General features: G+C 43.4%; 1 long non-coding RNA gene across 1 annotated transcript in view; it reads left to right on the top strand.

The window, feature by feature from the left end:
- Positions 1-16,017, top strand: part of LOC117511572 — a 23,454-nt gene extending 7,437 nt beyond the window's left edge. The window contains exon 3 of the long non-coding RNA XR_004560973.1: positions 15,556-16,017. This is a non-coding gene — a long non-coding RNA (uncharacterized LOC117511572). The remainder of the gene's footprint in view (positions 1-15,555) is intronic.
- Positions 16,018-16,890: the final 873 nt, after the last annotated feature.

The raw sequence follows: 16,890 nt of genomic DNA on the forward strand, positions 1-16,890 counted from the left end.
TCTCCCCTCCTCTCTCTCCTCCCGCTCCTCTTCCCTTCCTCCCTCCCTCTCCCTCTCTCCCCCTCCTCTTCCCTTCCTCCCTCCCTCTCCTCTCTCTCCTCCCCCTCCTCTTCCCCTCCTCCCTCCCTCTCCCTCTCCCCCCCCTCTCTCTCTCCATGGAAATACGCACAGATGCGTAAAGCGGCGCTCAGACTGCACATACCCGCCGGTGGTTGCGGCAGCGTCTCTTCTCGGAGGGACGAACTATTTTTGGACAGATGTTTCTCTCCGGACTCCACCTGTGTCTTTCGATGCTCTGGGACCTGGATCCGGGACTCTGAGGACGTCGATCGGATGATGCTCGGAACATCTGTGACGGTCCACAAACGGCAGCTGTCCGAGTCGGAGCCGCGCGTCACATCGGGCACGTTTGCGCTCTTTTTGTTTGATTGTTGGTGAAATCACGCGTTTTTGTGTCTCGCCTCCTCTTTTCATTTCTATTTTTAATTTTTTTTCGCCTTCAGCTTTGATGCTCTTCAGTCTGCTAGAGTCCTAATTAGCGACTTGATTGACAGCTCAGTAATTGGATTTATTTCATATCCGTTCCTTGAAGTTGTGAAGCCTCTTAAGGCGCGACAGCAGTGTTTTCTCAGGGCTTCATTTCTAAGGAAAAAAATCTGTCTATTCGGGGATTTTATTCTGCACTTCACCAACTTCTCCATAAGTCATTTTGGAGCTCGTGACGTCTGAAAGCAGCTCAGACAGAATATTTGTCAGATAGAAAAAACAGATCTTATTTGATATTTTGTACAAACAAAACATTATTTTCAACACTGATGAATGTGTTGATTATTTTTACAATTCTGACACACTTTTTGTTATCTGCTGTCCGAAATCCCCAAAATGTTTAAGTTACAATCATTAAAAAAACAACTGACAAAGCAAACGTTCATATTTTAAAAGCTGGAATCAGTCACAGCTGGACATTTGTTCTCACTGAACTTTGCTTTAGAATATTTAAGTATCTGTGTTGGTGATGTTTCCTGTTGCAGATGTTGATATTAGAGCAGCTTTGTTTCAGAACTCTTGGTTGACCTTCAACGAGATTTGATGCAGATTAAAGGACATACAGCAACAAGTTGGCAGGTATGTACAAAATTGATTTGTAGCATTTTCTGAATACTTCGTTAGACTTTTAGCGATTTGGAGCCTGCATAGTTACAATCCAGGAACACAACAGGTGTCACAGCAGGTGCTGACCCCTCAGGGTGAAGAGTCGACCCCTACCCTTTAGATTTTAATTCATTCTCTTTTGCACTGACAGGAAGCCTCATTCAAACTGACTGTATCACAAAAAGCTCTGGTTAAACAACTGAAAGATTTAATTCTGAAACACTTGAAAAAATTGAGTATGTATATAGTGTGTGTGTGTGTGTGTGTGTGTGTGTGTGTGTGTGTGTGTGTGTGTGTGTGTGTGTGTGTTCCATATTAACCTTTTAAGCAAATCTGCATATTTTAATCATTTTAAATGTATTTATTCCTTTTAGATTACAAACATCACAGTAAATGTTCCAGTGTTAAATTAACACTGCAGTGAGGGCATGTGGCTCCACTCGCCATAGTGTTAAAACAGCTCTGTTGTAGTGTTAAATCAAGTTAATTGGCACAAACTGAGTTCATTTACACTATGTTAATTTAATGATAGACTGATATAACACGGTTTTGACAGTGACCTTATTCACTCCCTACAGAGTTAACTGAACAGTGTGAATGGTTGTTGACAGTGTTATATTTATTTTATCACACTCAGGTGCTCAGAGGTGGAAATGAACCAGTTTTCTGCCTGGGTAGTTGCCACATGGGACCCACAGCGGTTCCATCATGTGGTGGATGTGATGACATGCGGCGCCGGCACCATTTCCTGACATGCACTGACCCTGACCTATGACCCTGACCTGCTCAGATGTCCATGTTCATTCAGTATTGTAACAGTTAAAACGTGTAATTTTTGCTCTAAGAGGAACAGAAAAACTGTTTCTGGTCATGTAGTGAGAAATTGTGAACTGGATTGTAGTCATGAATTGAGGGGACTTTGGCCTACGGTTGGTTTTTAACCAGAAACCACTCTGAGATTTTGTTACTATCTTCATCTATGTGTGCGTCATTGTAGTATGAAGTCAGTCTTTTTCAGAACCATCTGGCCGGTGCTCATTCCAGGATACCGTAGCACGAAGCAGATGAGAGTCTACGACTCTCCCTGTACAGGACGTCGGTCCATCGTAGGTTACTTCCCCAGCCATGGCCGGTACCCATGTACAGCTGGATGGACTTGTCCAGGTAGGCTGATATACACCTGGAACCAATTCCTGGTCTACATATTGGTGGCCCCGCTCCTACCCCACAGACCAAATCTGTTCTACACTCATTATAGTGATGTGTGAGAAATTTTTTCTGTGAAAACTCTAAAATCATGATTTCCTGCTTTAAAATGAGCTTTTTACAAATATAGTCATTTTTAATGTCTGGGTTTTGGTAAGAAACTGTTTGATTGCCTTTTGTGACCATTGTGTTTGCATTTGCATAACAAGGAAAGCTAAAGTCCCAGTTCATGTGTACATACAGATATGGAAGGACACTTGTGTCCACCAGGGTCAATATCCTAAAGTGTCAGTTTGTGAAGACGTTTGAATAAGTCCAAACTCATCCATCGGACTTTATTTTTCTTAATTTTGCATTGTGCAGGTCAAAGTCTTCAGAGTGCTGGTGCTTCCAGTCTGACTCCACATTTCTGAGACCAGGATGATAATCAGTGACATAAGACCATGACTGGATGAGTTTGGTACTTGGCTTCTCTGGCAAATCGTTGGGTACGTCCCGAATGGCTTTGTCTCAAATGAGCAATTCCTGATAATGTCTACTAAACATGTCATGATGGGGTGTAAACTGACACCACAGCCACAGCTGTGTGGCACGTTTTCCCAGTCATGATCAGGTGCTGCATTACTGAGGACCCTAGTGACTGGACCAGACCATGGAGACCCCTACGTATCACCTGGTTCCAGCAGATACTGTAGATGATGGGTCACCAACCCTGATCCTGGAGTTCACCTATCCTACATGTTTTCCATCTCTCACCTGTCTTACACCGTTTTCCATTTATTATTTTTTTTTTTACCTTCAAGAGATAAGGGTGGAGTGCTAGTCAGCCTCGGAGGTCACCAGTCTGGGTCCAAAGCACCATGCAGCACCAGACCTGACCTGATCCAGGTCTGTGTTTGTCTCTTCATGCCTATCACCTCCTGTCAATTTTCCTAATTTTTTGTGTGTGTGTAGTACTTTAGTATTTATTTGTAGTTTTTATTACCTCCATTAACCAACAAAGGAGGGGAGGAGGCCAGATGGAAGAGCACATTTTGGTTGTGAATGTTTCCTTCTAATCGCATTCTTTGATTTTTTTTTAACATTGGCATAAAAGGTTAACTCCTGTCTTTCTGGAAGCATGTTTGCTTTATGACATCACAAACATCAGTCTATCTATTCTCATCCATGCTGTATTCTTACTATAATGATTGTAGCACGTGTGCATGAATGCAACCCCCCCCCCCCCCCCCCCCCCCCCCCCCACACACACACACACACACACACACACACACACTCCACCCATAAGGTGTTTTTTTTTTGCTAACAATCATAATAGTCATGCTGCAGTCTTTTCCCAGCATGCATCAGGCAGATGCAGGACGCAGCATGTACAGATCATCAGCCCATCACGGGTCATAAAGATCTGTCAGGGGAAAAGGTCAGAGTGCTCTCCTCTGTTATTGGTAGATGGAGCTGACCGACATTTCCCCGGCAGACGTGTGCACCCTCTGAGCGCAGCTTTTAGTTTGGACTTTTTTTTTTATGTGTTTTGATTTCTAATGCATCTTCTTGATGCTCAGTGCGCTGTATGGCTTTTTATTCCTATCTGACTGAAGTGATGGCTCATATAGGGATGGAAGCCATGCACTGCGCTGAGCACAGCCACGGGATCGCTGCCACGTGCACAGACCTGCACACACGTATGCTTATAAGAAAGCCAAGTATCTATGGACACACCTGGGAGTCCGTCTCCAACATGCGCTGCAGACACGAGCGAGCATCACGTGTCCGGGTACTACGTGTTCGGTGGAAAGCGTTTCCTGTTCCTGCAGGTCCGAACTGCAGCGAGTCCGTCTGAAGCTGTCTGACTGTACCAGCTGACAGACTGCTCTCTGAAGTGAAACACACACAGCTGCCGCGCAATCCCAGTGAGATCGATACGCATCACATCAACCGCAGCGCAGAAAGAAAGAAATTAAATTGAACTGAAATGAACTGAATTGATCTGAAATGAAGGGAAAAAAGGCAGGATGAGGAGAGATGAGAGAATTCTTTCAATCACACTTTTTTACCCACTCAGTCCTAATTCAGGGTCCCAGTGAGGACGAGAAGTGTCCCAGCATGCACTCTGTGGAAGGGAGCAAAGTATCAAAGTCTCAAAACTTCATCTTCACCTGATTCGAAGCTCATTCGAAGAGACTCAAACTTGTCTTTTTTCCATAATGAAGTCGGACAGAGAGACGGCGCAGCCCCAGCAAGCACATCAAGTCTGGAAGCACTGACGCTGCGCTTTGCTGCATTCACAACACCATGGAACTGCCCCAGGTCCTGGATGGCAACCACCCAGGCAGACAACCGGCCCATTCCCACATCTCTAAAATAACCATCTGTCTGCCTCAGCTTGGCGAAACATGGCCTTCCTCTTGGCCTTGTCCAGCTACGGGGGTCCTCAGCACTCAGGCACCTGCACAGAGAAACGCACTGCACGGCCACAATGCAAGTGCTCCTCCTCATCCTAGTCTCTCTTAGTGACCACTCGTTTGATACAAAGTCATTCAAGCAATACCCAAGGATTCTCCAGAGAGACCTAGCATAAAAGACATCCAGTCGTCATGTTTGGACACTGGTTAGTGTCCAAATCTCATAACCATGCAACAGGACAGGTGGCACCAGGACCCTAAAGAGGAGGAGATGATGGTCTAGTGGCTAAAGTGTTGGGCTTGAGTCCAGAAGATCATGGATTCAAATCCCCACCTGACTGGAAAATCACTAAGGGCCCTTGGGCAAGGCCTTTAATCCCCTATTGCTCCCGGTGTGTAGTGAGCGCCTTGTATGGCAGCACCCTGACATCGGGGTGAATGTGAGGCATAATTGTAAAGCGCTTTGAGTGTCTGATTTAGATGGAAAAGCGCTTTATAAATACAGTCCATTTACCATTTAAAGAGCTGGACCTTCATTTTCCTGCAAAAAGCCCGGCATTGCCAAACACCTCGGTCCAGCAGCCTCATGACTCCATAACCTCTTCCCAGGTGTCCCTCAATCTAAAAGGTCAAGGACCCAGAGGCATGAACGTCACTGATGAGATCTGTACCTTCTCTCAGGCCCAACTCTGTGTGTTTGATATGTTAGTTCGTCTCTCCGACAAAAAAAACAAAAAAACAAAAACAAAAATCACATATCGTTAGTCCTTTTTTACTGCATATTTACCAAGTCCTGTCCACTTTCAAACTGTCCATTCAAATCAGGGCCAGCATAAAGTTCATTACATCTCTGCCACTTATGTGGGTCCAGGTTGCAGTGGCAGTCAACCAAGAGGCTCATCTCACACTTGTCTATCCTCAGCCAAGTCCTCTAACTCTTCCCGGAGGATCCTGAGGTGTACCTGTAACTGGAAACCACAATCCCTCCTAAGTATTCACAGCCTGATTGGACATGACTTGGAAAGACACACACCTGTCTACATATAAGGTCCCTCAGTTGACAGTGCATGTCAGAGCACAAACCAAGCATGAAAGCAACTGTCTGTAGACTTCTGAGACAGGACTGTCTTGAGGCACAAATCTGGGGAAGGGAACAGAAACATTTCTGCTGCTTTGAAGGTCCCAATGAGCACAGTGGCCTCCATCATCTGTAAATGGAAGAAGTTCAGATCCACCAGGACTCTTCATAGAGCTGGCCGCCCGTCTAAACTGAGCAATCGGGAGAGAAAGACCTTAGTCAGGGAGGTGACCAAGAACCCGATGGTCACTTTGTCAGAGCTCCAACATTCCTCTGTGGAGAGATGAGAACCTTCCAGAAGGACAACCATCTCTGCAGCAATCCATCAATCAGGCCTGTATGGTAGAGTCACCAGATGGAAGCCACTCCTCAGTAAAAGGCACATAGCAGCCCACCTGGAGTTTGCCAAAAGGCACTTGAAGGACTCTCAGACCATGAGAAACAAAATTCTCTGGTCTGATGAGACAAAGATTGAAGTCTTTGGTGTGAATGCCAGGTGTCATGTTTGGAGGAAACCAGGCACCATCCCTAGAGTGAAGCATGGTGGTGGAATCATCATACTGTGAGGATGTTTTTCAGCAGCAGGAACTGGGAGACTAGTCAGGATTGAGGGAAAGATGAATATAGCAATGTACAGAGACATCCTGGATGAAAACCTGCTCCAGAGCGCTCTTGACCTCAGACTGGGGCGACGGTTCATCTACCAGAAGGACAATGTCCCTAAACACACAGCCAAGATATCAAAGGAGTGGCTTCAGGACACTCTGTGAATGTCCTTGAGTGGCCCAGCCAGAGCCCAGACCTGAATCCAATTGAACATCTCTGGAGAGATCTGAAAATGGCTGAGCACCGATGCTCCTCATCCAACCTGATGGAGCTTGAGAGGTGCTTCAAAGAGGAATGAACAAAACTGCCCAAAGATGGGTGCACCAAGCTTATGGCATCATATTCAAGAAGACCTGAGGCTGTAATTGTTGCCAAAGGAGCATCAACGAAGTATTGAGCAAAGGGTGTGCTTATATACGTGATTTCTTAGTTTTTCATTTTTAATAAATTTGCAAAAATTAAAAAAAAACAACTTTTTTTCATGTTGTCATTATGGGGTGTGGTGAGTACACTTTTGAGGGGAAAAAAAATTATTTACTCAATTTTGGAATTAGGATGTAACATAAAATGTGTAAAAAAAAAATGAAGTGCTGTGAATACTTTACAGATGCACTGGGTATACTGGCACCAAAAAAGGATGGTCAGGTCTGGGAGTATGTGCTGGAAACTGTTTGTCTGACACAAAGTCATTCCAAGGACCCTCCAAGGAGACCTAGCACCAAAGACATCCAGTCATTAGACATCCAGTCCTGGCTTCCTGTTAATTCTAGAATAGAATTTAAAATTCTTCTTCTTACTTATAAGGTTTTGAATAATCAGGTCCCATCTTATCTTAGGGACCTCGTAGTACCATATCACCCCAATAGAGCGCTTCGCTCTCAGACTGCAGGCTTACTTGTAGTTCCTAGGGTTTGTAAGAGTAGAATGGGAGGCAGAGCCTTCAGCTTTCAGGCTCCTCTCCTGTGGAACCAGCTCCCAATTCAGATCAGGGAGACAGACACCCTCTCTACTTTTAAGATTAGGCTTAAAACTTTCCTTTTTGCTAAAGCTTATAGTTAGGGCTGGATCAGGTGACCCTGAACCATCCCTTAGTTATGCTGCTATAGACTTAGACTGCTGGGGGGTTCCCATGATGCACTGAGTGTTTCTTTCTCTTTTTGCTCTGTATGCACCACTCTGCATTTAATCATTAGTGATTGATCTCTGCTCCCCTCCACAGCATGTCTTTTTCCTGGTTCTCTCCCTCAGCCCCAACCAGTCCCAGCAGAAGACTGCCCCTCCCTGAGCCTGGTTCTGTTGGAGGTTTCTTCCTGTTAAAAGGGAGTTTTTCCTTCCCACTGTAGCCAAGTGCTTGCTCACAGGGGGTCGTTTTGACCGTTGGGGTTTTTCTGTAATTATTGTATGGCCTTGCCTTACAATATAAAGCACCTTGGGGCAACTGTTTGTTGTGATTTGGCGCTATATAAATAAAATTGATTTGATTTGATTTGATTACTTTAGGTCACTGGTTAGAGTCCAGTTCTCCCAACAATACAGTAAGACAGGAAACACCAGGACTCTAAAGACTTGAAGTTCCATTCTCCTGCAAAGGTATTGGTATCAGCAAACACCTCGGCCCAACAATCACATGACTCCATAAACTCAACCCAGGAGAATTGAATGTCACTGCCAAGATAATTGAATGTCTCTGCAAGTTCATCACTTTGTCCTCATACCACAGCAGGTACACTGCATATGGCTGAGTACAAGAGTGACTGATAGCCTGGCTCTTCATCCTGATCCAGGACTATTACAAATTCAGATACTCCCAGACACCAATTAAGAGAAAAGCCTGAATAAATGAGTATAGAAATTAAAAAAAGGCGTCACTGAATAGTTTGATGATCGTTTGATGGGTATAAGACTTACGACTGTGGCCTTCAGTCACCAGATCTCAACCCAGTTGATCGCCTTTTTGGGGATTTTGGACTGGCAATGTTCAAAACCACCATCATCAAACCATCAAATGAGAGAATATCTTTGAAAACATGATATTCCCTCACTCAAGTTAAGCTGCAAAGACTTGGAGTCTCCATGAATACTGATGCTGTTCTAGTGGCACAAAACACAATGAATCAAGAGTAAAGGAATAAAATCACTCAAATGTTTTAAAATTGGTAAAGGACCTAAAATTTCAGTAAATGTAGTCATACAAGGAAAAAATACAAGAAAAATGTCTCATCTGTCATCTTCAACTGTTTATCCGGGATCAGGCACCAGCTCCAGCAGGGGACCCCAAACTGCCCTTTCCCGGGACACATTAACCACCTCTGACTTGGGGATACCGAGGTGTTCCCAGGCCAGTGTGGAGATATAATCTCTCCACTTAGTCCTGGGTCTTCAACGGGGTCTCCTCCCAGATGGACGTTCCTGGAACACCTCCGTGTTCCAGGAGGCGCCCAGGGAGCATCGTTACCAGATGCCCAAACCACCTCAGCTCCTTTCAGCGCAAAGGATCAGTGGCTCTACTCCGAGCTCCTCAGATGACTGAGCTTCTCACCCCAGCTCTAAGGGAGACACCAGCCACCCTCCTGATGAAAACCCATTTTGGCCGCTGGTCAGAAAAATGTATATATTTTAAAATTTTATTTCAAAGTCACTGAGTTTAATCCAAATTATTTCTAGTATCAGTAACACTGAAATATGCCTGATTTCCCCCCTACATTCTCAATATTTTAACAATTTTTCTGGGGTTCATTTGATCATGTCAGACCCAACTAAGGCTTTACTGAATAATTCTATTTGTGGTATTTTATACTGAGGGTGATGAGTTCCACGAGGCCGCAGGAGGACTCTCATTTGTGCAATTGCGGCACCAAGAGGACAATAATGTAAGAGCATGTAAAGCTGCAGCAGCGGGCCTGACTTCAGGCTGTACCCATGAGCAGTGCAGACCCAGGATGAATGGTTTTACACCCCAAAACGTTTCAAAGTGATGGGATGTTGTGCATTTGGTTGCAAAAATCGATCCAAAAATGTCTATAAAATGTATCAATTTCCTGCAGATACAGAAAGGAGAAAAACATGGGAAAATAAAGCATCATCCAGATCACATCTCTGTCAGATAAGCTCATGTTCAAGCATATGCATACAGAGTGTGAAGGTTCTGGCCTTCAGGCCTTTCTAATTATTGAATTTTGAATTGATTTAATTCACTATAAACAGTTATTCACAGTGCAGATTATAAAAGAAATACAGCAATATAAAACTAACAAGATCAAAAATACAATAAAACTAAAATAAAACACTGTAAATTGTAAAGTAAATTGCTAAGGAGTACTATACAGTGATCACAAGAATGTGATATACTTATTTCCACAGTGGACCTTATGGCACTGTCTACTTGTATATATATACAAATAGTAAATGGGCTGCATTTACTGTATGTAGCGTTTTTCCCTGTGAACCAGGAGCTCAGAAGTGCTTTACATTGGTGCCTCACATTCACCCACTCATACACCGATGACACGGTGCTGCCATGCAAGACTCTCACAACACACTGGCAGCAACTTGGGCATTAAGGAACTTTTCCATTCTGACAGGAGTTTTGAACAGAGGATCCTCCAGAGGTGGGACAAAATCACTGTCAAGTCATTCTCAAGTCATCAATCTGCAAGTCCCAAGTCTAGTCTCAAGTCAGCTTGCAAACAATTGGCGGTCATTATGACTTGAGACTTGACGTGGGACTTGCTGATTCATGATTTGAGAGTGACTTGATGGTGACTTCATCCCACCTCTGGGATCCTCTAGTCTCAAGTCCACTGCTTAACCACTAGACCATCACCTCGTGCGCGTGTGTGAGGAACATTCAAAAAGTAGCCAACCTTATTTTATCCCACAGCGACACATGCAGCATAACAGTTGTCATGTGGTGGGGAGGTGGAGGGAACTTTCTTGTGTATGAGTGAATTTTTTCCCGCCAGCAGAGTGCATCAGTTGCTAGCAGTCAGCATTAGAGTGAACATATGTACTGAGCACCTGTCACATTCTCATTTTCTATAACATGACTGAATGACTTGCTAAAAGCTTAGTGATACCCAAATGGAAACCATTCATAAGATTCAGCAGGGTTTTGGCGATGAAGCATAACGCAAATAAAAGAGTGGCATAACCACTTCGAAAATGGGCGCACATCAGTCGAGACTGACAGGCTCTGGTTGGTCATCCACAAGCCAAAATGACCAAGTGACTGACAGAACATGGACTTTGGTCATGGATGACCATCATGTCACCATCCAAGAACTTGATGAGGAGGGGGTTGATAAGCACAGGTTCAAAGCATTCTATTTTGATGGAGGATTTGGGCATGAAGAGTTTGTCAGTAAAATTCATGCCAAATGGCCGCTCCATCATGACAATGCACCCATCTATTCTGCTCAGCTGATCCACGCTTTCCTGGTCAAACACAACACTGTCATTCGTCAGGCTCTCTGCTTTCCTTCCAAAAATGCTTCCAACAATGGCAGAACTGCTGGGAGAAGTGTGTGCAGTAGCAAGGAGACTACTTCAAGGGGGATTAGGATCTCAGACTCCCAGGTGAGTAATTGGAAAAGGTTTGCTAATTTTTAATGCACCTCCTGTGTGTGTGTGTGTGTGTGTGTGTGTGTGTGTGTGTGTGTGTGTGTGTGTGTGTGTGTGTGTGTGTGTGTGTGTGTGTGTGTGTGTGTGTGTGTGTGTGTGTGTGTGTGTGTGTGTGTGTGTGTGTGTGTGTGTGTGTGTGTGTGTGTGTGCAAAAGTTTGGGCACCCCTGATAATTTTCATGATTTTCCTTTATAAATCATTGGGTGTCTGGATCAGAAAATTCAGTTAAATATATAGCAGATGAACACACTATCTGAGAAATGAAATAAAGTTTCTCATATTTACAGAAAGTGTGCAATAATCATTTAAGCTAAATTAGGCATGTACATAAATTTGGACACCCTTGTCATTTTATTGATTTGAATACATTTAATTATTGGGACACAAAATTGGTTTGGTAAGCTCATTGATCCTTGACCTCCTTACACAGGTGACTCCAATCATGAGAAAGGATATTTAAGGTGGCCATTTGCAAATGTTTCCCCTCTTTGCATCTCTTCTAATGAGTGGCAACATGGGAGCCTCTAAACAACTCTCAAATGACCTGAAAACAAAGATTATTCAACATCATGGTTTAGGGGAAGGAAATGGAAAACCACAAGCACAGTACTAGTTCAGGCCCGAAGTGGCAGACCAAAAAAAAAATCTAAGATAAGCTGAAGCGAAGGATGGTGACAAGTGACAACAGTCAGTCATTAGTCATCAGTCAAAATTATTCCTAACCATCCCAAAAACATATCTTTATGTTCGACTGCTTTCAGTAATGCTGGTATTTGGTTAGACTCTTTCTCTCCGATTGTTCTGTCTGAGTTACTTTCATTAATCACTTCCTCCAAACCATCAACATGTCTATTAGACCCCATTCCTACCAGGCTGCTCAAGGAAGCCCTACCGTTAATTAATGCTTCGATCTTAAATATGATCAATCTATCTTTATTAGTTGGCTATGTACCACAGGCTTTTAAGGTGGCAGTAATTAAACCATTACTTAAAAAGCCATCACTTGACCCAGCTATCTTAGCTAATTATAGGTCAATCTCCAACCTTCCTTTTCTCTCAAAAATTCTTGAAAGGGTAGTTGTAAAACAGCTAACTGATCATCTGCAGAGGAATGGTCTGTTTGAAGAGTTTCAGTCAGGTTTCAGAATTCATCATAGTACAGAAACAGCATTAGTGAAGGTTACAAATGATCTTCTTATGGCCTCAGACAGTGGACTCATCTCTGTGCTCGTCCTGTTAGACCTCAGTGCTGCTTTTGATACTGTTGACCATAAAATTTTATTACAGAGATTAGAGCATGCCATAGGTATTAAAGGCACTGCTCTGCAGTGGTTTGAATCATATTTATCTAATAGATTACAATTTGTTCATGTAAATGGGGAGTCTTCTTCACAGACTAAGGTTAATTATGGAGTTCCACAAGGTTCTGTGCTAGGACCGATTTTATTCACTTTATACATGCTTCCCTTAGGCAGTATTATTAGAAAGCATTGCTTAAATTTTCATTGTTACGCAGATGATACCCAGCTTTATCTATCCATGAAGCCAGAGGACACACACCAATTAGTTAAACTGCAGTAATGTCTTTCAGACATAAAGACATGGATGACCTCTAATTTCCTGCTTTTAAATTCAGATAAAACTGAAGTTATTGTACTTGGCCCCACAAATCTTAGAAACATGGTGTCTAACCAGATCCTTACTCTGGGTGGCATTACCCTGACCTCTAGTAATACTGTGAGAAATCTTGGAGTCATTTTTGATCAGGATATGTCATTCAATGCGCATATTAAGCAAATATGTAGGACTGCTTTTTTGCATTTGCGCAATATCTCTAAAATTAGAAAGGTCTTGTCTCAGAGTGATGCTGAAAAACTAATTCATGCATTTATTTCCTCTAGGCTGGACTATTGTAATTCATTATTATCAGGTTGTCCTAAAAGTTCCCTGAAAAGCCTTCACTTAATTCAAAATGCTGCAGCTAGAGTACTGACGGGGACTAGAAGGAGAGAGCATATTTCACCCATATTGGCTTCTCTTCATTGGCTCCCTGTTAATGCCAGAATAGAATTTAAAATTCTTTTTCTTACTTATAAGGTTTTGAATAATCAGGTTCCATCTTATCTTAGGGACCTCATAGTACCATATCACCCCAATAGAGCGCTTCGCTCTCAGACTGCGGGCTTACTTGTAGTTCCTAGGGTTTGTAAGAGTAGAATGGGAGGCAGAGCCTTCAGCTTTCAGGCTCCTCTCCTGTGGAACCAGCTCCCAATTCGGATCAGGGAGACAGACACCCTCTCTACTTTTAAGATTAGGCTTAAAACTTTCCTTTTTGCTAAAGCTTATAGTTAGGGCTGGATCAGGTGACCCTGAACCATCCCTTAGTTATGCTGCTATAGACTTAGACTGCTGGGGGGTTCCCATGATGCACTGAGTGTTTCTTTCTCTTTTTGCTCTGTATGCACCACTCTGCATTTAATCATTAGTGATCGATCTCTGCTCCCCTCCACAGCATGTCTTTTTCCCGGTTCTCTCCCTCAGCCCCAACCAGTCCCAGCAGAAGACTGCCCCTCCCTGAGCCTTGTTATGCTGGAGGTTTCTTCCTGTTAAAAGGGAGTTTTCCTTCCCACTGTCGCCAAGTGCTTGCTCACAGGGGGTTGTTTTGACCGTTGGGGTTTTTCTGTAATTATTGTATGGCTTTTGCCTTACAATATAAAGCACCTTGGGGCGACTGTTTGTTGTGATTTGGTGCTATATAAATAAAATTGATTTGATTTGATTCATAATCAACCCACAGACCTGCTCCAAAGACCTACAACATGATTTTGCTGCAGGTAGTGTCTCTGTGCATCGTTCGGCCATACAGCACACTTTGCACAAAGAGCTGCTGTATGATGCTGTCATGCAGAGGAAGCCTTTTCTGCGTACACACCACAAACAGTCACTTGAGGTATGCTAAAGCACATTTGGACAAGCCAGCTTCATGTTGGAATAAGGTGCTGTGGACTGATGAAACTAAAATTGAGTTGTTTGGACATAACAAGGGGCGGTATGCATGGCTGAAAAAGAACACAGCATTCCAAGAAAAACACTTGCTACCTACAGTAAAATTTGGAGGTGGTTCCATCATGCTGTGTGGCCAGTACAAGTACTGGGAATCTTATTAAAGTTGAGGGTTACATGGATTCCAGTCAATATCAGCAGATTCTTGAGAACAATGTTCATGAATCAGTGACAAAGTTGGAGTTGCACCGGGGCTGGATCTTTCAACAAGACAGCGACCTGAAACACTGCTCAAAATATACTAAGGCATTCATGCAGAGGAACAAGTGCAACGTTCTGGAATGGCCATCTCAGTCCCCAGACCTGAATATTATTGCAAATCTGTGGTGTGATCTTAAGCGGGTTGTCCGTGCTCGGAAACCAACAAACCTGAGATGTTTTGTAAAGAAGAATGGTCCAAAATACCTTCCGCCAGAATCCAGACTCTCATTGGAAGCTATAGGAAGCGTTTAGAGGCTGTTATTTCTGCAAAAGGAGGATCTACTGAATATTGATATATTTTTTCTGTTGCTGAAGGAGGAAGACTGCAGGTGAGAGAGGCACTAGATGGAGGAGAAGCAGCTTTTGACAACTGGAAAAGTACTGTATCTGTGGTGAGGGAGACAGCGAGGAAGGTACTGGGTGTGACATCTGGAAAGTAGTTGGAAAACTGTAACACTTCGTCGTGGAACGAAGATGTGCAGGAAAACACAAGGAGAAAGAAGCTGGTGAAAAAGAATTGGGATAGTGAGAGAGTTGAAGAAAGTAGACAGGAGTACAATCGTAAGGTGAAAAGATAAGTGGCAAAGCTAAAGAAAAGGCATATAGCGAGCTGTACAAGAAGTTGAACAGTAAGGACTTGTACACTTGTAAGGAACAGAGCTTGAAAAGATGTGCAACAGGTTACAGTGGGCAAACATGCAGATGGTAATGTGCTGACAAGCAAGGAGAGTGCTGAGTTGAGAAGGTGGAGGGAATATTTTGAGGGGCTGATGCATGAAGAAAATGAGAGTGAGAAAAGGCTGAATGATGTATAGAGAGTAAATTAGGGTGTACAAGGGATAAATAAGGATGAAGTGAGGGCAGCTATGAAAAGGACGTAGAGTGGAAAGGCAGTTGGTCCACATGACATTCCGGTGGAGGCATGGAAATGTCTTGTAGAGATGGCAGTGGAGTTTCTTACCAGATTGTTTAATAAAATCTTGGAAAGTGAGAGGATGCTGGAAGAGTGAGGACGAAGTGTGCTGGTTCCTATTTTTAAGAACAAGGGTGATGTGCAGAGCTACAGTAACTACAGAGGTGTGAAGTTGATCAGCCACAGCATGAAGTTATGGGAAAGAGTAGTTAAAGCTAAGCTTAGAAAACACTTGAAGATCTGTGAGCAGCAATATGCTTTCATGCTGAGAAAAAGCACTACGATGCAAGGTTTGCTCTGAGAACAGTGATGAGAAGTATAGAGAAGGCCAGAAGGAGTTATATTGTGTGTTTGTGGATTTAGAGAAAGCTTATGATAGGGTGCCAAGAGAAGAGTTGTGGTATTGCATGAAGAAGTCTTGAGTGGCAGAGATGTATAAGAGGGTAGTGCAGAACATGTACAAGGATAGTATGACAGTGGTGAGATGCGCAGTAGGAATGACTGACTCATTCAAGGTAGAGGTGGATTACACCAAGGATCAGCTCTGAGTCCTTTCTTGTTTGCAATGGTGATGGACAGGTTGACTGATGAGATCAGATAGGGGTCTCCATGGACTTGTGATCTGCTGTGAAAGTAGAGAACAGGTTCAGTCTTGCCTGGAAAGGTGGAAGTATGCTCTGGAGAGAAGGGGAATGAAAGTCAGTTGAAGCAAGACTGAGTACATGTGTGTGAATGAGAGGGAGCCCAGTGGAATAGTGCAGTTACAAGGAGTAGAAGTGGTGAAAGTAGATGAGTTTAAATACTTGGGGTCAACTGTCCGTAGTAATGGAGACTGTGGTAGAGAGGTGAAGAAGAGCTTGCAGGCAAGGTGGCAGGAGGGATTTGTGACAGAAGAATATCTGCAAGAGTGAAGAGGAAAGTCTACATGACAGTAGGCTAGACTAACCAACTTAGAGACGGTGGCACTAACAAATAAACAGGAGGAAGAGATGAAGATGTTGCGATTCTCTTCAGAAGTGATGAGGATGGACAAGATTAAGAATGAACATATCAGAGGGACAGCTCAGCCTGGACGGATTGGAGACAAAGTCAGAGAGGTGAGAATGAGATGGTTTGAACATGTGCAGAGGAGAGACCCAGGGTATACAGAGAGAAGGATGCTGAGGATGGAGCCACCAGGCAGGAGGAGAAGAGGGAGACCAAAGAGGAGGTTCATGGATGTGCTGAGGGAGGACATGCAGGTGGTTGGTGAGAGGTGTGAGATGGAAACAAATGATCTGCAGTGGTGCCCCCTAATGGGAGCAGCCGAAAGAAGATTATTATTGTTGTTGTTGTTGTTATTATCAATTCCATTTTTGTACACACACTATCAAATTTTAATAATCACACATTATAAGATGCTTTCTCATAATAACAGAATTCTCTCCTGTCACTCACAGCACTGACACCTCGTTAACTCAGCCGAATGCTGTACATTTCCAATTAAATTATTTTTACAGAAAATTTTGTTCTATTAACATATAAAAAAGAATCACATTCATCGACAGGAATCCTTCCCCGAACACTTCTGCTGCAGTTACTTTACTAAGATGGCAGCCCGAGATACACATCAATGGCTGCCTTGATGTCTGCTCTAGTGTTTAATCTTC

This window comes from Thalassophryne amazonica, chromosome 6 (assembly GCF_902500255.1).
Source record: "Thalassophryne amazonica chromosome 6, fThaAma1.1, whole genome shotgun sequence".
Classification (NCBI taxonomy): domain Eukaryota; kingdom Metazoa; phylum Chordata; class Actinopteri; order Batrachoidiformes; family Batrachoididae; genus Thalassophryne; species Thalassophryne amazonica.